The 21,761-nt window shown below is 41.0% G+C and overlaps 1 long non-coding RNA gene across 1 annotated transcript in view; it reads right to left on the bottom strand.

The window, feature by feature from the left end:
* The window catches only part of LOC115239271, a 321,179-nt gene that overhangs the window by 72,465 nt on the left and 226,953 nt on the right, over positions 1-21,761 (bottom strand). Inside the window, exon 5 of the long non-coding RNA XR_003884616.1 lies at positions 6,931-7,024. This is a non-coding gene — a long non-coding RNA (uncharacterized LOC115239271). The remainder of the gene's footprint in view (positions 1-6,930; positions 7,025-21,761) is intronic.

Below are 21,761 nucleotides of genomic sequence, written 5' to 3' on the forward strand. Positions count from 1 at the left end.
CTGAACCGCAGGAGGTACATAATTTGCATTTCACCCAATAAACATTAATCTCGTACCTCGTCGAATCCGATCGGCGCCGCGTCCTCGTAAAAACGTCTTCGCAGGTTAATTAAGATCTCGCGACACCACGTAAATTCTCCCTTTGCGATCGTTAATTTCCGCCACGAGTGAACGAGTCCTCGATACGGTTAATTTCCTCGCGAGCTCTTTTGTAAGATATCTCGCGCAGTTGTAACAGTAACCAAGAGAGGAAGACGATGTGAGAATTCGAGAAACCGCAAGATGGAGGCGAATGTCGTCATCTTCATAAATCGTTTGTTTTAACGTTGTCGTGTAAAACTTTTCATCTCTAGACTTTTGTTGCGTTTAATTGTCTTTGTTCTTATTTCTCACGAATGCGTTTCTCGAAAATATTCGCAAAGTAACGATGCAACGCGATAAGATCCCCCTCGACTTGTGATATCGAAGAGGCGAGTATCCCAAAAAAAAAAAAAAAAAATGCGGACGGTGATCGAGAATAAGCTAAATTAAAATTCCCGCGTTCGCACCTTTCGAGTTGCAAGATCGCCAATATTTTACGTGCAATTACATCTTAAGTATCTCGTTCGCACTCTTCGGTCAAATGCCTCCTCTTTCCTCTCATTATTATGCATGAAGCGACGTAAGCCGAGAAACGAGTATTTGATTCCTTTACAAATGGAATATTTATACATGTTTTTAATTCAATTCGCGATCCCAGATCACGAATATAATGAAGGCAATCTCTATTAAAGCAACTTCAACGGCTGATCATACGCATAAAATTATATGTACAGGATGGCCGTACATAATTAATTATTAAAATTTGTTTCGTTTTTGCGACAAAGTAAAATATATGACAATTTATCCACGACTGATCACCGCGGGAGATAACGTTGACGATAACAGGGTTCGTAATTTCGTGAGTTTACAACGCGCAGCAGTCGCTTCGCGTGAAAAATTGCCGCTCGTCGTGCGAGTCCGCCTCGTCGTTAAGCGTGCGCGCAGTGATCGTCTCAAATTATAGACGAGCCGCGTGTGATATAGACGTCGGTGCCGAGAAGATCGTCGAGATGAGAAATTTGTAATTGCACGGCCGGCCAGCCGCGGCTTGCGCAGCGCGAAAAAGCCCGAGAGTCTCGAGTTCCGCGTTTGCTCCGAGATGATTAAACCCCGAGAAAACACTCCGCCCAAACGTTATATATACATGTGCTACGCGTGTATGCAATTACGGTACGGGAGACATTCGTCACAAATGCGAAAATGTTCGTCTGCGAAACGCTCTGTCTATGCATCGCATACAGATACAGCAATCCTGCGGACGGGGAGAGTGTTATTTGTAAACATGGTATTTAGACAATGTGACATTTGACAAATATGTAAAAGCGAAAATATTACATGTATACAGCATGTATTAAAAATGAGTTCAAACATCTTTAATAAATTACCATTCAATACGATACACACAGAAAAATACATACTATATACAAGTAAATATTACTTGTTTCAAGTATTTCAAAAGTTCCGTATACGAGTATTCCGACAATTACAGATCGATCAGCGAGATTAAATCCTCGATCCGTCTCGAAAGCCAGGGCTGTCGATCTCCCTTATCTGCCTCCGGAGATCCACTCTTTTCCGTCTCGACATCGAGGATCAAACCCCGCTGAGAGCGAACGCCACGATGCTGCCGGGGCCGCGAAATACATTCGTACCCTTGTACGTGGGCTACGAGAAGCGACAAGGACCCGAGAAAAGAGTTGGTACACGAAGATAAACATCGGGGATCCGACTATGTCGCCAAACAGAGCGCGCGTCTTCGTCTCGGCACGTCCGTCAATCACCCCGCGGATCCGACGACAAACATGCAACGCAAGAAGCTGTCGCCCTCCCCCCGTCGCGCCCTTCCCCCCGTTCTCGGATCCTCTCGCGACTCTTCTCGTTCTATGCCACGTACAAACAGGAGATAACGAGAAAACCCTCTCGGAATACATCCTCGGTCGAGGATACCTCGGCCGTTTCTTCTTCAAAACTCATCTGTTTCGGGCTATCACGCGCGTGGCACGATCATGAGACGACTAGATTAAATCGCAGACGTGTACAAAACATAAAAATTATGCTTCTTCTTCTGGAAACGTTATGAAAAGAGAGATCAACGACTTACGTATCCCACTCTTGACAAATATGTCATTTTCATAGACTATCGCGCAAATGACTTATAAAAATTACTTCTGATAATAATCGGATTGAGCGCTAAAAAATTTGATACACATAAAATATTAATAGTAACTTTGCAAGTAATATTTGAATAATATTATATATTATGAGAGAATTATAAAGATTTGTTAAAAATGTATTATTTATATATAAATACATTATTGCAATTTGTAAACATTATTTATCAATACAATGTCATTTAAATTATTTACAAAAGATCAATCAAATTGAGATATTTATTAGATAAAGATATGAAGTTATTGCATTGACGTTAAATAATATAATATTAAAGTTTAATAAAATTTTTCTTTTATATCCCGCAATAAGTACCCTTTATAAACACCCGATAAACGTATGAATATGCGGTCTTAGTCATGTCACAAAGGTACATTTGATTTCGCCGAAATCCTCAAAAAAGAAGCCGCGACATCTGTCCGCCTCCTGCCAGCAGGCTCCTCGGAACAGTGTCACCTTATTAATATCTCCCCCTTTTTTCGGAGGACCCTTCGATCGCTCTCGCACAAGAGCCTTTATCCGATCCCCGCATCGAGCCCTCGCGCCCAACGTCGGAATCCTTCGGATTGGCGTTTGAACGTGGAACGCGATACGGCCGCGGTACGACCGATAAAAAGCGAGAGGAATGCGCGGGCAAGCTTCGGGAGTCCGATCAGCGAAGGGGTGGGACGTCACCCTTCCGAAACTGGTCAGAGAACAACATCGACCACTGTATCGAGTATTGACTCGATCGGCAAGCAGCTGCCACTTCTTTGTGCGACGTCAGAACGCGGCTCAAGTTCGGATCGCGGGCATAGATCGTCGCTCGGCCGCGATCTAATCTATGCAAAAGTTATGCGTTGCTTTCTCGAGCACGATCTGAGGGATGATGGATCGCGGGATGAACTCTGCAATATACATCTTCGTAATCCTTCCTTATCAACCGGTTCGTAAGATTCACGTGTCATGACGCGCGATATATATTACAGGTTGTTCCGAAATCTGTTCTACATGCTGTGAGATGCTCCGATTTCTCGCGATCCTCGTATCACGATAGAAATCCCGACGACGCCTAATTAGACGACAACTCGTAAGGCGATCATTGTTAGAGCTCGGCGTAGGCTTAAGGAGACTCCGTGTCCTTTCCTTCTTCGTCGTATATATCTCGCGCGATAACCGTTCGTTCCTTAATAAGCGGCGGCGTGGCGTGTGGGTGACGCGGCAGCACTTCGGCCTCGTCTCAAACAGAACGAATGTGGGCTCGTGCAAACAACGCTTTCCTATTGCGACCTATGGCGCTCCTACACCGACTACCGCGTTTGAACAGGTGTACGGAGTCGCGTCGAGTGACGAATCGTCGAAACAAAACTCCTCGATAAGTACGACTGTGTTTTCTAAAGGAAACGGTAGTCATAAATACGTATATTTCGCGCAATAAGGGAAAACGACTGTCAAGCGGATTATCATATGCGTACAATGCTGGAATCCGAAAATTTTAATGACTGAGACTCTATTGAACATTTTTATAATACATACCAAGTGCTATAATTTTTTGGATTTTATTTACAAAATCATATGATAACGCACAGATATTCTCTTCGCGTGACACAAGTATCTGTTCACCGGCGCGAACCCACACGAGGATTCTGTGCGACGTATCGCCAAATACGACACGCACTTTAAGGCGGCCGAACCCACACTTCACGAGCCCACACGTAGCCGCGTTATGAGACGCGCCGCATACGTACATATGTGTGCATAGCACGTAGGTATGCACGGAGTGCTGATCTCTCCTTTTTTTTTTTCATTTCTCTCTTCCATACTCCTTTCTCAGCTGCTTTTGCGTCCGGTAAAAGCAAACTTTGCGAGCGGACACTCGCTCGCACGGAGGTGTTAACGATCGACAATTCGTCCGAGCTGACCATTTTAGTCGCAGGCCGATGGTAATTTATCGAACAGATCATAACTAGATTTTCTCCGTCATTCCTTGATTTGATATTTCTGACAATTTCTTGCACTAAATTGTTACAGAGAAAAATCTACTTTCACTTTAAAATTATAATTATATTTATAATTATTTTCCTTTATATTAAATTTGATTTTTTTATTCTATTTTTAATTTCATACTTTTTTTATATTAAAAAAAAATATATAAATCTGTGTATTACGAAAAAGATAAACTTTGCCAATAGATTGTTGGGCCTTTGCCCTAGATGTACAACTTGATTTATTGCCCGCGTTATTTGCTAAAGTCAATTCCAGAATAATTCTCTGCTTTATGAAGATATATTCAGAAATGCATTGCTAAGATCATCCCGATTTAAAATCTGATCATGCAGCGGTTCTCGCGAAGGTTCTCTGCCCAAACTATTATCCATGAACTAAATTTATCGACAAGCACGAGCGGTGGTATGTCGACATTGATGGGAGCAGCCTCCATCACATCCGTGTAATCCCGAACGAAGAAAAGAAGCTGGCAGCGCGGGCGAAATAAGAGACGCGTCACGATGAAGACAGAAAAAAATACGCGAATGGGAGACGCGAGACGGCGAAGGGAAAAAGAGAATGAAGATGGTGTACATTCGTATCTCGTGTCGCGGAAGAGAGAAAGAGAGACAGAAAGAGAGGACATCGAGATAAAGACGGAGACACTCCCACACCTCGTGCCGCGATAAGCCGCGTCACGATGACGGGCATCGTCGCTGGTGGTAGTAGAACGCACGCGAAGCCCCCGTGTGTCTGGGTAACGACCCGATCCACGCACACACACGGAGACGATCCCACGCAACAAAGGCAACATCGACGTACGCGCGTCCCACGTTCGCTCTCGAACGACCCACTCTCTCTCACCTCCGACGTTTCGCGATCGTGCAGCCCGTCGATCAAACGCGCTTCCGAGCTTCTCGCCGACTGCGATCTGATTGCTGAATTATTTGCACAAAAAAAAATAATATATAATTACAGAGTGTGTACTATATATATATATAGAAAAATAATTTCAAGCTCATATTTTTTATTATATCTAGCAAAAATGCGTATAGAAGAGGAAAACGAGATAGGAGTGATGCCAATTCGATTATGAAGTAATAATTACAAGTTGCTTCTTGAATTTTGTTTATCTCGTTTCTTTTCTGTCTACCTGTCTATCCACGCTCACACAAAGACCGACACACAGTTACGCGACCGATGAATGTCGAGAGAGAAGCTTGTCTGAAATAGTTCGACCCAGACTGGGCGTCGTCGACTGTCTCGGACGAAATGAGAGCTGCGGGTACCCGTGTACTTGTTTCTTTTTTATTGAATTCCGCCGGGCGATGTCTATTGTATTCGACAGAAGCTGATTCACGCGATCATGATGGTCCCGCGTATTATGAAACGGTCGCATCGCCGTTCCTCCGCATTGACGGAGAATATTGCAAAATATATTTACAATTAAAATTGTTACCAGAATTTTAATTACATTTTATTAAGAATATTATTTTTCAAATTAAGTTTTAGTGCAACTCTAACGCATTCATTAAGAGACTCATTAATGAATAATATCAATGTTCTCAACATATGTTTCTAATAATTTTTGTTATTTCGGCTATTTAATTTTAATATATCCGATCGAAAAATTTATAAAACGTCTTTAAAAAAATTATGCACAATTATAATCTATTTTTAATATAACAAAATTATTATGTATCTCATCAATCAAAAATCTTTTACTGTTTCATTCTTGATCTTTAACTAATTTTTTTAAAATTAAAGTAGCTCTATCGAAAGTCACTTCTATTGATTAGAAACCTATAAGAAGTGTAACATTTCGCTTGGAGATAAATTGCCATCCAATTAAGATATCAAGTGCCTTAAATGAAACGAACGTCACCGGTAACCAGAAACCATACGCAAGAGTGGCGAAAGAAAACAAGACATTTGGATCGATGAAGAAAGAAGAGAAACGAGAGACCGTTAGTGATCGAAAGTGGTGGAAGAGAAGGTGGCACCAAACTTGGAGTACGCAGCTGCCGCTCAGATTTGCCGGCGGATAATCACGTGACTTTCCCGCAAATGGCGTACTGGACAAGCACGGCCGCATTATCAAACAGCGGTAAAAAAAAATATATATATATATACGAGATGCATAAGTCGCGCCAATGCGACACGCGTAAATGGAATCTTGCAGTAGTCGGTGCCTCGCTTGCGCAAGCGAGCGATTTCCGAGAGACCTGACAATATCGGAATCCTGCTGCTGATGATTCGTTTGCCGACTACCTATCATTGAACATCACGAGAAAGAGAGAGAGGGATTAAATGTTACTCCGAATATAACGTGATTCGTTTACAAAATATCCTAGGTACATCGAAAAATTATTTCGAAAAAGTGCCGACTACCTATCATTGAACATCACGAGAAAGAGAGAGAGGGATTAAATGTTACTCCGAATATAACTTGATGTACGATTAAAATAATTAATTATATCAGATTCCAGCGGTACCGCATAAGAATTATATGTCAAGAAATTTAGAGATTAACATTTGATACGGCAAAATACAAGGCTGATTAATAAACGAAAAGGTAGTAAACTTTTGAAACTACATTACAGTCTTAATTAAGATAAGTTTGCCGATCGCTGAGATAAAATGCAACAAAAATCAATGGCAGTAAAAAGAAAATAGACCTTTCTTCATTTCATGCACGAAATGCGTAAGACATACCCAATGCGTTTTCCTGTTCGTTCAATTGACAAGACCACATGGTGACCCGTGAGGATGACAAAACATGCTTCAGTCGGTGGATTTGATGCAGTGCCTGGAACAAAGTCAGCGAGTCGGCGTTGAATTAATAATTCCGATTTGAATGTGATTTTGGTCGGGACGAGTTCGCGGACCGGACGTAAAAAGTGTACCGTGCGATTTAAGGAGAATCCATTCGTTCGCGATGAACAAATGAAAACGAATCCGGTCGGTCGGTGTCCACGAATAAGACGCGTTCCCGTTCAGACGTCGAAACGTAAAGGTATGATTAATTATGCGTTACATATATGGCATATCTCTCGATATTAAAAATTCCTCCGCTCTTTTTGCCGTCGATTCTCGTGACAGAGCTCGCACTACTTTCGCGCCATTATTCTAGACGATTGTAAACTCGTTGATCCTGCAACGAATATCAATAATATGCAGATAATAAAAAAAAAATGATTTGCTTATCATATACGATTAAACATTGATATATTCCAAACTCTCGTACGCCGCGCGCGTGAGAACGCTCGCTCGCTCAAGTATGCGAGCGGACGTCAGTCGGGACAAACCTCTCGTGAGAGCGCGCGAAGGCCCGCGGAGAAAAGAGCCGCCGAAGAGAGAGGGAGAGAGGAAGAAGAGGGAGCGTGTGCTGCCGAAGGTGGTGGCGAACGTGGAGGTGGAAGTGGTGGTGGAAAAAGGAGCTGGTCCCTCTTAGGAACGACTCGTGAGAGCCGTTCGTCTGGCGGGGGAGAGAGAAGTCGAGAACCCGCTTAATCCCACGCGACGGCTCGTGGCTCCTCGTGGCCGACGCGCGTCGCGTCGCCCCTGCATCGCCCTCTTTGTCCGGTCGCGAGGAGGCGGGAAGCGGGTAAGAGACGAGGAGAGTGGGATATCCCGGCTTAAGGTCGTCGCGTACGTCCGTGCGGCGCGGCGTGGCACGACGCGACCTCGTCGAGCATTTAAATGGAAACGTAAGGTAAACGCGCCAATTAAGGCCGCATTTGGCAGAGCTTTGCGCATTAGCATTACAGGTCGCAGAGAATCGGTGGGAATATTTTGCGCTCGAGTAACCGCCGGACGCAAATAGTATGGAAATTCAATATTACGGCAAATTGATAAGGATGTCTACTCAAATCTTGTAAAAAAATACTCTGATCTTGCAAGTATTTTTATTCAAAATTCCAGGTAAAGAAAATATTTTAAAGATTTTTTGTTGCAATTTTTTAAAATAAGTCTTTTAATTGTATGCGTTTTCTAATATTTTTCACTCATAAGTTTCAAATGCTAGATTTACAAATGTACTGAAAAAAAAATTAAATAGCTTTTGTTAAGATAAAAATTTTTAACTTGTATAACATTTTCATTTTTTATTACTAAAAATTAAAATAAAAAAAATGTATTATGCATATTCAATATTTTGTTAGGACATTGAATATATATAAACAGAAATAGATAGATATTTATAATATATTTTGGTGGATTGCTTACTGCTTACAGTATACGAGCAAAATGATTAAAGAGAGATTTTTTTTTTTAATTTCCTAAGTTCCAATAAAATTCCATGAGAATTCCTGATTTCTCCAGGTACAGAAAAATTCCCTGAAAATTCCAGGATTTCCATGTTTTTCATGGGGTAGACACCCTGGATAAGATTATATTATTAGTTAGAGAAAAGGAAGCACCGATATATGTTTTCGTACCGCAGAATGCGAATTTAAGAGCTCATGTCAAAATTAATATAGTTCGAATAAAGATTTGATAAGGATTTTTTATTTTATTTGCTGCAAAAAGAAATTTTTATATGATAAAATAATTTAATTTCACGAGAGATATATTATATTTTCGTCGTAAATAAAGGACCTTGACTTAAAAATTGTCTAATTTACATATATATGTCAAAAAACGATCCCTAAAAACATACTTCGAGTTATATGACGCTACTTGCAACTCAATATAATCGAGGATAATACTATCGTAAAGAGCGAGAATTATTCCTCGGCTCATCTCATTCGCGTGTAAATGAAGCCACAAATTACCCGTTAACAATCAGTTTTGTCTGATGCGATGACGTGTTAAGTGTCGATTCAGCTGAATCAATATACAGAGGAAAAACACATTTTCAATTCTGATTCGCGGTCGGAGATCGCGTGGGCACATCTGCGCAGGAAATACTCGCGCGAGGAACCTTGAACGGAAGAACGAACGCGGCCAATGACACAAAGAATGCCAGTTAACTGCTCGCATGATTTATTATCGATTTCTCGAAGCGATATCACTCGTCCAGCATGTTACGTATGCTCGAACGTACCTGTCGATCGTTCGCTCTTTTGTTTCGATCAACGTACAGAGAAGATGCTGTTGAATGATAAAATGATAAAAAAAGATTTTTCCTCTTCACCAAAACTATATCAACTATATTACAAAGAATATATATAATTATGTTTGTAGAAATTGAAAATTACATTAAATTTTTGGAAAAATTGTTACATCGCTCAGAAAAACATTCCTTATATTTCTACGTTCACGAAATATTATTTTGTCGAAGCTCTAAAAATATAAATATTTTCAAACAAATAAATTTAAAAAAATAAATTTAAGATTCTAATAGAATGTATACAACACAACGGGTAAATAAGAGCCTAGCATAGAAAACAGAGCGCGAATAAAAAAAAAGCCAGGGTTTTCGCCCGTTTTTTCCGTTGCGTTGTATAAATATCTTCTATGTATCATGGCGAGTTTCATCGAGTAGCAAATATTTTCACTGGCGTAGCGTTCTCAATCGACGGAACCGTTCGACTTGGTCATGAAAATATCGCAATGGAATAGCGCGCGAGCCAATCACGCGCAAATATTATCTCCAAGCGAATAAAGAGACGTCGCTGCTCGTCCGGCGCCCACTTCGCGGACTGGTCCCTCGTGCACAATAGCTAAACTAATATTGAAATATTGCCGGACGATTGGGCGCAGTGTGCATTTTTCAACGTCGGGCATCGGAGGCGCGACCGCCTAACAAACGCGGGTTGATATACGGGCGGCGGGCCCCATATTCACACACAATGCCGATTGTTAATACGAAATCATTTATTTACACGAGCGCACCCGATCGTCACGTAGCCACGTCGGGCCTTTAAGGACCGCGCCGATATCTAAACGAGCCTATCGCAATCGAACCGCCGTCCGTAGATTGGATCGCGACGTTGCCCTCAATGAGTTTATACCTTTTGGGACCGTAATGCGATCAAAGGATAAATTGTGCGCGAGAGGCAGCTGCGCCGAACACCTCTACCTTGATTGTGCAATATTTATAATCTTTTTTTTTTTAGATTGCAACTTTGTAATCATCGTCTGACTGGCATATTAGCACGAGCTAACATTAAATATGTGAATATATTCGATCCACGAATTTATTTGAATTTTGACACGCGTTTAATTGTACGCGAGAGATAAGCAATATTTTTTTTTAAAATTCTTTAATATCAGGTTATCGATTTTCGTTGCAAGAATAATGAATTTTTTTTGATCGTCTAAAATAATAGAAAGTATTGTCGACAGCAAGAGCGAATGAATTTCCAATATCGAGGTGTATACCATATATGTAGTACATAATTGATCATATAGACGCACGCACACGAGGGCACGAGTCGACTACGAGTGCCCACGTGTGCAAAGAGAGAGAGAAAAGGAAAGCGCGTGTCGAGCCATGAGCGGAAATTGAAAACGTTGGTGAAACTTGTGAGGTGAGCTAGTCACTGTCACGGAGAAAAAAAGATGTAGAAGCGTGTTGCGTGTTATATCATAATTATTTCAAATTACTTTTTCTCGAGTTAATTTCTTTCTACACAAAATTATCTTGATATAAAGACAGAATTTTAAATTATTTCGGCCAGATTTTCTGCGTTTCTCTAGCAGACGCGACAAGCGCGTTTGAAATTATGGATATCTCGCGAGCGATGCGCCGCGAAAATGAAATTTCCGCCACTGCGTCATAATTCACCCGTTTTGGATGCGTGCCAGGTCGCACGTTCGCAGGCACGCTTACGGTCGTTACGAAGAAAAACGATTTAGGCTCGGCTACCGCTGCCAAACATCGCGTGCGGCTTGCACTTTACGCACGTGCGTAGGCGCCTTTCGGCGCCAATAATAACCGAGGATCGTCACTCTTCTCAGGGTGAAAGCCGTTTCGAGGCGTGCGTCGTGACGCGTTACCTTCCTAAATGTTCCCTATGTGACGAATTCGTATAAATAGTTTTGCAACGCCTTCTCTCCTTCAACTGCACTTACCTATATCGTTCGTTTATGATTTTACACCGTCTCGGAGAGAAGAAAAACGATGTATCACGAGCAATTTTTTAAAACAGTTTACAAAAAATATCGCTAAAATAAGGCTGTGACTAAAGTCAATAATCATAGAATTTCGTCTCTTTATTCAAATTTGTGTAAACTTAGTGGAATGCTCTTTTGAAAAAAGAGGCGAGAACTAAATAATATTAATAAAAAAAAAAAAAAAAAAAAAACAGAATGACTAATTGTAAGTTCGTAGGCTACGACTAGCGAAGAAAGGTTTCGTCAACGCGTTATCGTTATTCCGTCGTCGCCGGTCCTCGCAAGCGAAGAACCAGTGACGACATAATAACGGATGACTCTGCCACACTCTGGATACCCACGCGCACTTGACCGCTACTGGCCCAGGGCCCACCGCAGTCGTCCGCAATAATAAGGCCCGGAATAAGTTATTATGCACCCTCATATAACCGATGCTGACTCTTCAACTGCGCGTTTCATGGACACCTCTGCGAATGTATAAGTCCACGTGCGTATACGCATTCATGCATAAATACGCACTGGATGTATTCAAGGTGTCCAATAATGACACACGCGACGTATATGAATAATAATAACTTTACTCGGTAAATATCAATCATCCAAAAATATATGTATTTTATATAGCATTTGCATATAATACAATTTATATATCTTGCGTATACAACGCCAACTTGGAATAAAAAATTATTTCATTTTTAAATTTTAAACAGTCTTTGTAATCGTTCTAGAAAATACCCAGTATTATATTCGTGATATTTACAGAGCACCCTATGTATACGCGAAAGGAGGCGTATACTAATTACGAGTGGTGACCAAGGATTTGAATTGTACGCTCAGCGAGAGAAAGGGATCGTGGGTAGTTCGGTAGAGAGGGTATAATTTTGTAAATCCCAGAGATGAATCGCCGTTGTCCGTGCTTATAAATTCCACGGTGGCTTTCGTTGCTACTAATTGACCCGTTCGTTGGCGTTCCCGCGCCCAGTCGTTACCGCTACGAAGAACATCCTCGAGCAAATTAAAAGCTGTCCCCGCGCTGCCCTCCGTCCACTCTGGCTGCATCTTAATCGGACTATCTCGAAAATCTTGACGAAAATCGCCGAAAATCGCGAACGAGCAACTGAGCGGCTTCTCTCCATTGTTCGCACCGGTGGGCTAATAAAAATTCGCGATGGTGTGCGCCGTGGCGAAACGCCAATCAACGGAGACGTATAATCAGGCTACAGCAAATAAAGCACCAGCTATAAGAAGAGACCGTCCGAAATGTTAAATTGGTCTAGATTAAGACCCTGGCTGCGCTTTCGTTGCGCGAGAAGCAGTTGCCTACTGTGCACAACCCGGTGATTATCCTCGGCGTGGGCTCGAGCCACCGAAAAATTGGCATCGAAATATCACGAGACAGTTTTACGACGGCTCGATTGGTCCGATATAATTGCCACGAATTCTTAAAATACTTAGAAAATAAACCAACGAAAGAAAAACTTGCGCGTAAAATTACGCGATGCGAGAAAATCATTATCTTTCCGATATCATATAAAAATGTATTTTTTTTTTTTTTTTTTACATTTATCTGCATTTGTGTAATCAAAAGTTAATGCTGTACTTAACATTCAGGAATTCCGACGACAGTTTCAATCTTCAATTGAATTATCGCGTTAGTAGTATAATTACTCGTCTGACAATTATACATCTCATAAAAACGTCAGAAAGAAACCCGTCGAGCAGACATTCGTAATGCATCTCTTCATGAATATCTTGGATATGCAGGTGCATTTAAATGTCACGCGTGCACAACAAACGTAACTTGAGTATTAAGAACGACGCGTAGAAGAAAACGAACTCCCTTGTGTGTTTGATATTAATTCCACGGCCGGGGCCTCGGCACGTCGGGGGGTAAAAAGTTAATTAAAACACGGTTATCTGCCGTCGTTTCATCTGTTTGTTCATTAATAGTAGCCCGGCGTGTCCAATCCATTGATTGGACCGCGCTATGCCACCCGATGGCGATCCACCGATGGAATAAGAGTCAATCGAGAAGTAATTAAGTGGGCTCGCTCAGAGAAAGGGGTCTCGCGCGCGAGTAATCCTCGGCGATCGAATAGACAACTTTGAAATTATCGAACGGTCGTAAAAAAAAATCTCTTTGTGGCCGAGCGAAGCCCGCGATTCTTATCGGGGCGACGCACCATGAATATTTATACGCGACAATCTGACGCGAGCGGCCAATATGTTACACGTCGCGCGACTTCGCGTCGCGATCACCGGCGGCAGATACCGGAGGGCCGTTGTCAAAATCGCCGCGATAAATCCGTCCGCGTCTGACGAGTCGATTAACGCCGGATCTTTATAAGATTCGACGATTAGACTGCCGAGAAGTGGCGGGACGATAACTGCTACCGACGATGACTTGATTGCTTATTTATTCCACTTCGATTTCCGAACTCCTTCGCCTACGTAGGAATCTGTGAGGGAGAGCGATTTGGTAGTTGTGCATCGCGTTTGTCATGTTAAAAAGGAAAGTAAGCCTGCTTAACAACTTTACAGAAAAAAAAATCTCGTTATACGAATTGAGCTTTCATTGATACTCCATTCGTTATGGAATTGATTCGCGTACAGAATATTCAAACAGCAGTGAAGAATAAATCGAATATTGACATGCCGTGCAAGAAAAATTATGGCCCTGTCAGGTTAATTAGAATTTTACGCAATTACGCGCATCATATTTATGATATACTGAATTGGGAATATCATAATATATGTGGTTTGTGGAGCGACTTTTGTAGCCATGTTTAGCATAATGTAATTTTTGCTATCAGCTAACACATTGTAAAGTATCACATAACATTTATATTATAAAAGATTTATCATTCTTTCTTTTTAGAAAGAACTTTATGACGTTTCAAACATATTTAATTACTAGAAACTTATTTTTATTTATGTATTTTATTATAAGAGAATTCAAGGATTTTATCAAACAGGGCGACCCAAGAATGCATATCAATCATGCAACAAGAATTCTCGGAACGTTATATTTTTATTTGAGTTACTCGAGTGCATATAACGTACATTGGTCCGACTGCGCTTCCCAAAGGTATCTACCCTCGAGCGAGCTCCACTGGAATCCCGGACAAAAAACGTCCCTTATCGAAATGTCTCTGGAGTCGTTCACGAAGAAGAAGAATGAAGAAGAGATGGAAGGAAGGAGATCTCTTCAGACCTGCAGGACACGTCTCGGACTCGAATAAGCGATCCCGGCAAGGTTCGGTTCGCGCGCACGAGACCAAATTTGGGGGCATTGCGAGGGCCACTGGGCGGACAGCTGTTTCTCAGGGTCGCGACCGCCAGGAGCATCGAGAAACAACAAGACAATTCCATATGATTTATATTTATGAGCACTCGGGCATTTAATAGCTGCCGCGCGTTGCATTCGCTTGTAAGCCATTCCGCGCGGGAAGGCCGCGCCGACGGGTCGACCGGGGCCTCGTTTCCAGAGCATACGAGACGTCAGCGAACTCCATGCAAGAGCTCGCATGAGACGTCGCAGTTAATCTCTTCCTCGTTTCGCGCGAGGCGCGACGGCGAAGGGGCGTTACGCCGCGAACGTTTAAATTGAAGCGCTATTCAGCGCCTGACGCGATTAGTACACTCCACCTTCTCTTCACCTATCTAACACCTTCAGAGAGCCGATGAAGGAGCTTACGTTCATTATTCTAACGAAATGAATGCTGCTGATTTCTTTCATCATTAACATTTACGAGCAATGAGGATGCTTATTCACGTCGATCCACGTTGGAATTGCACAGATGTTTTCGATTGCGTTAGATAAGTGAAGGAATATTTTTCTTACATGCTAGAGACTTGTTATTAATCTTTATGCTTTTGCTTCTTTCTATATGAAGAATGAAAAAACATTAATCGAGAAAAATTGAATTCGAAAACGTGGAGTATATTGAAAGATTGATATTTCATTAAAGAGATTGGAAAAGTAAAAATATAATTATTTTAATATACATATTTTTCCTTTTTGTAATAACTTTTTCAATGATTATTGCTCTCGTTGGTTTGCTTCAGAGAACAACTCCTCGCATATGAAAATCGCATTGTAAGTTATTTTTAATGTAAGTTGTTTTCCTAGAAATTATTTAATAACGTGTACTTAATAAAAGTATCTCTTTTTATCGTATACATATATCTTCTCTTAATAATTATATAAAGGCAACTGTGTCGGGGTATTTTAATTGTAATACAATCAACGCTTGTTTCTCACAAGCCAGTGACCATAAGATTCATGCAAATAAATACAATGACACATCCTTACAAGAAGCAATCGTGTTCTCTTGAATATGCAACTTTCGTGGAGATAAGAGATAAAATTAAGCTGTTGCTTGTGTGCTGACTCGTTTAAATGTTGCGCGAGATATTTGCATTGACAACGGGTTGCCGAGATGGCTTTCAACTCTTTCCGACGACGCAAGTCATTACCTCGAGGCAGCGATTGCCTGTCATTCACTATTACAATACGAACGTCCGCCGGGCAAATAAATCTTTTCCGATACTGCGTATTGAAAAATATTTTTATGTGCCTCGCGCACGTGTACGCTCGACGCGTAATCACGGCCGCGAGATTTCTTTTCAAAACTCTCTCCTTCCCTCTCTCTCTCTCGTGTTTTCGTTGGCGCATCGGCCAATGCAATGATTGCACACCGTGGCAGAGAAGACACGCAGGCAAACCGAGTATCGCGCGACGTTTATTCTCTCGTCGATACACCTGCCGTCTTATTCCAGCGTGCGTACGCCTCCGCCGGTCGTCATCGTTCTATGTAAAAGAAGCACCATGAGACGGCAGGAGAGGGTCGGAAATTTCGATCCGTAGGTTCGATAAAGGAACAGAGCACGAACTGTTCGATAGACATCTCCGAGATATCCCCTCTCCCCTCCCCCGCAAAGAGTCTCCCCCACACTTGATATAATAAAATATGGGCCCCCCCCTCCCCCGCCCCGATATCGAATCGAGTAGGACAAGTTCGAGGGCAGGCATTGAGCGTCAATCAGGGAAAGTGATTTGTAAAGGAACAAGCGCGTCATGTGAAATCGGGCATGCATACGCAACGCGACGCGCGTGTTCCTTCGGCTTCGATTACGGAGCTACATGTGTGTGTGTGTGTGTGTGTATGTGTGTGTATGTATGTGTGTACGGTTGCTTTAAATTATAAAACCAATTTCCGCCCTGAGAATCGAGGTCGCGGAGGTCGCGGAGGTGCATAATAACGAGGCGGATGCAAGTGCGCGCCGGCTTTCTTCCTGTCCCCGAGGATGTGTCTCGGCTATTAAAGGACGCTGCATGCAAATAAAGGTATCCCTTTCCAGGTTGGGAAGGGAGGGTTTTCGGTGGCGACAGCCTGTGTGGACCTGCTGTGTACCTGCTTCTTTGGTGGCACAGAAGGGACCTAATTTCAGAGACGGTGAATTTCAAGGAAATATTATACGCGATGGGTAATTTCATGAGAAAGTGAAGAATATTACGCAATTTATATTTTTATATTTTTTATATTTATTTTTTTAAGCCTTTTTTTTCAAGGATCTCTGATATCGACTTCTCAAAAAACAAGTAAACACATTCAATTTATATTTATTTTACATTCCTTTTTAATTTTGACGTATTAAAATAAAAAAAAAACTTCCAATAAATTTTGGTTAAAAAAAGTTAATTAAATTATTAGGATGAATATATTTTTGCATCTACTAAAATTAAAATCTTTTTTAAATTATAATAATAACGAACTAGTAAATTACACTACGATATCATCTTGCCATAATAATTAAAAATGTTAAAATATCGCAGATGCGCGGTCTATGTACCTTAACGAAGTTCTTGCTCCTAACGACGACAATTAGAATAACGAATTCCATGAACCGGCGGAGTTTACGCTGGTTCGTTAATTACGATTTTTAGCGTTGCAGGTAGCTCGATACCGAGAAAACCGCGGATCGACAGAACTTTCGGAATGACGCCCTTAATGCCGACGTTCTGCGCTTAATTAAGGTTGTCACGGAAGAGCTTACCGCGCGCGTTGCATTCCGCTGTCTGACATCGACACGTTTCTTTGCTACGCTTGAGCGATCCAGTCCGACGCCTTTCTCTCGTTTGTAGCGACGAATCGTTGATTAGCGAGCGCGATTTCTTTTACGATTTCTTACTGTCGAGATCCTCGTGTTCAAACTCTGATGAAAAATGCGCTAGTATCGGCACACAAACTGGCTTCCTTTCGAAGACATGTTTGTAAAATTATGGAAAATTAGTAATGTGATTAGCGAAATATGCTGTGGAATGAAGAAGCGTGCTAGGATGTAAAATGTTATGATTATACAACAGCACAAGAGGGTCCGGATCTTAATTCTTGTCGGTGAAAGATATAAGATACCAAACAGATCGCGGCTACGTTGTTCCGAGAAAGGTATAGGGTATTAAATTAATGCGCGTTCAAATTTACACATCCAAACACAAGGTGCGTATTCGAGATTAATGGAGTCGTGCCATCGTGATAAAACGAATAGAAGCCGCATTCGAATCGGCAGTACGAAAAAAAGGACGGGACGCACCATCTCTCGCGCGCGAAAAAAAAAGAATAAATACGCGTAAGATGATACCGTGGTAACGTCTTGATTTAACGAGTCGCAGATACAAGATTGCAATCAGAGCACAGAGAGTTTGCACCTGGGGCCGGAGGGCATCGATCGAGATCGTTCATTGCTGTGTGTCATGCGTTCCGCTCGCCTTTACGGTTACTTTTAACAGTCCTCGATACTCTTGCACAGTGATCATCAACTTTTTTGCATCATTGGAACACGATTCCACGTGTGCACCTGTCTACTGAACTTTTACAAAGCCTAGAACTGTCTGTCGCATAAATTAAATTTTTTTTTATATCAATATTCAATTATGATGTAGAAAATAAAGCAAATATTAATAACTGAAGTAGCAAATATAATTATACGCGCGTATGGGATATTTAAATTAAGGCAAGTAACAAAGTGAATAATAGGCAATCGTTGCCTCGAGATAATGACTTGCGCCATCGAAAAGCCATCTCGGCGGCAGGCTGTCAATGCAAATATCTCGCGCAACATTTAAACGCTTCAAGCATCGGCCAGCTGATACGTTCGAGTTGATAACATATTTTAGTCAAGATATTCGTGTCCACGACCACACACGCGCGTGCTGCGTGCGCACATTGTAAAAATGGCCCTCTTCAAGTTCCTTGCACGCGTCCGATCGCTCCGGAATTGATTGACATGTTGTCTAATAACGGCTAATGATAATGTATTTTTTCGGACCACCAACGTTCCCGATAAATATGCTATCCAAGGTCCATCCACCCGGGCCAAATCCACATCGACTAATGACTCACTCGCGACCGGCAATTTACCTCGCTACGGAGGCAGAAACTGTCTCCAGGGTACACGTGCCCTTCATCAGTAATCATATATTAGGGGACCACGGTTGATTTGCACGCACGATGGATGGGCCAGCCGCCAAGATTTAGGTCCTCTTCGCGTCATTACACGGTGCTATTCATTCAGAATTTTATCTTTGAAGAAAAGAAATCGGTAATTTGATTTTATTATGATGTTTAATTAATTTATCGATGAAATAAAACACTTTATATACAAGTAATAAATCGAATAATCGAATATTTTGTACGTTTTGAGATGATAATAATTAACAAAAAAAAAAAAAAAAAAACGTGAACCACAAACGGAAAATTTAAGCTTAAATAAAATTCAAAATATTATCCGAAATATGTTGCAGCATACAAAGAGGGCTGAACCATCCGGTGATTAAAATACGATAGTTTATTTTCTTAAATTAAACGGTAATGTCGCCAAAATAAATGTTCAACATCGGATATGTGTTTTCAACAATCTTTTATGATACATATATTTTTATACTCTATAATACGATAAAACTAATAAGAAAAGATCTTGCTTATACAGGGTGTTAAAAAAAAAAACTATTCAATATTTATATGGTAGATAAGATACACCATACTAAGTAAAAAAACCTTAGAAAACATAGGTCGAAAGCTTAACTTTCTGAAATATAAATATTTTTGTATGTTAGCATCATGATTGACTTACTGACTTCTACGTGTCGCATACGACGAGAGAAGAAGATGATCTGTCTAAATCTTTATCTCGATATTTACAGAAGATGTTCCACTTCATTAGAGTAATATGACATTTCAGCACGATACTTTGTAATTATGTAATCATCAAATAGATCCGCAATCGCCGGTTGATGACAACTGACTGATTGCCGATGAAATCTTCTGTTATGAAGTATGTATGGAAATTAAATGAGAACATTCAGAACGTGGTTTATAAACATTGAGGTAAACATTGCATGCGACACGTAAAAGCCAAAGTCAATCATAATGCTAATATACAAAAATGTTTATATCTCAGAAACGGTTGAGCTGTGAACCTATGTTTTTTTACTCAGTATGATATGTCCTATCTACCATATAAATATTGAATAGTTCTTTTTTAACATTCTATATAAGAGATAACATTAACAAAAAATACGTTAAAAATTAGCATATATTGAAAAAACCTTGAAGATAATGTAAGTTCTCTTTAACAATACTTTCAAACAGGATCTTTTCACACAAAAGAACCGATTCCGTACGGCGTAAAATCTTGAGAGGTATGAATATTTTCCAAGACACGTAGCAAGTAGGAATATACATTCCTCTGGAAACAGTACGCGATAAACGTGAGGTGCCACGTTTATCATACGTCTCACAAACAACGTTATCCTCCGTCAAGGGTAATTAGATACGTTTCTACAGCTTGCCTTGCATGTATGCGTTGCGGTTGAAAAACTTAGACGAATATCTTAACGCTTCGACAATGTGGCGATCCGCGTCGTGCGTTTCAGACCAGCCGCGCTTAAATAAAGTATCCTCAAGGTATTATGTTCCAACGAGAGACAGCTTTCCACGGTACAATTTTCGGAAAAGTCCATTTTGACCTATTCACGGAGCTGCCTGCTTTGCCTCTGTTCGTGCTGCCTTTTCTGCGAAACACATGCTTTACCTAGAATTAGGGTTCTTCCGGCTTTTTCTCATTTTTTTTTTTTTTTTTTAAGCGAACGAAGTATCAATTGTGGAAAAACTAGAACTGTCGGCTTTCAAAGATTATTCGACGCCCTCTTTGTAGTTCTTCCAACTGAAATGCAGCTATTTCATAAATTTACAAATCCGGAAGCCTAGCAAATAAATATACAGAACCACAACGGTACGGATTTTCTTTCTTGGCAAACGTTTGCCTGACGCTTCTCAATGTTTACAAGACATTAATCTTCTGTTATGTAATTGTCCACGAAAAAGTTTTATGATCAATACTTTTTTTATCTTTTAATTTATTTTATTGTAAGTCGCAGTCACGTACAAAATAATTTATTTGTTCAGTGAAAATCGTGTAATAGACACTGAAAAATCCATCGGCGAATGAAATAAAAAAAATCTGGAAAAGCCGAGAGGAAACGCCGTGTCGGCACACATTGTCGGCACCGCCCCCTTTACAACTCTTCCGTTCACCCCCGAACCTCCGACAGGAACATCGCCGTTTCTCGGATCTGAGGGCCCGGGGATAGCAGGAATCGCGCCAGTGTGGTCTTCCATTCCGCCAGACGTCCGCCCCACGCGACCTCAATTTATTCGACACCTCCCCTCGCCTTCAGCGCTCGGAAACTGCTCCGGATCTTTTCGAGACGAGACGAACGGAGCGCGTCGAGATTGAGAAGAGAGGCGAGCGAAGACTTGGCTGAGAGGAGAGTGCGAGTGCGATCGTAACAGAGTTATTATGCTAATGAAAGACGAATCCTAATTACGGTTAACATATCTCCCGTTCGATCGTCGATCTTACATTATCGTGTAGACTGTGAATGTTTTAAGCGTTTCTCAAGAGTCGTCGTTTGATTGGGAATTAAATCAAAATTTGGACGATATTAATACGAACGACGAGAAAATTATGACACGCGACATGATCGCTACATGCTTATTATGATAATTATGCGCCATCAACTGCTTGCTGATTACGATAAATTGTATAAAATTGTACTAATATTACAGCTTCGCTATTGAAACTAATTTTCAATATTTTCAAGCGAAACGATTGCCAGATGACGGTTTTCTAAGAAGACTGACATTATGCCGCGAATTAAAGCGTTAATAAACAGCGCATATCATTAGAGGAACGATTAAGTCACGCAAAGAAAAAGAAACATGCGAACAGTTTCGCAACATAAACGTCCACGGTATGCCTCATAAAATATTCGACATGAAACCTCGATCACCGAACCTAGTATCTACCCAGAATAATTATCCAGTTCCGGAAATTTTAATACGCCATGCTATAAATGCTTTTGACAATTTTTTATGTTCAAAAAGAAAGAGAAATAAATTTTATAATATATTTTATAA

The sequence above is a fragment of the Formica exsecta genome, unplaced genomic scaffold, assembly GCF_003651465.1.
Source record: "Formica exsecta isolate Colony F162 unplaced genomic scaffold, ASM365146v1 scaffold37, whole genome shotgun sequence".
NCBI classification, from domain to species: Eukaryota; Metazoa; Arthropoda; class Insecta; order Hymenoptera; family Formicidae; genus Formica; species Formica exsecta.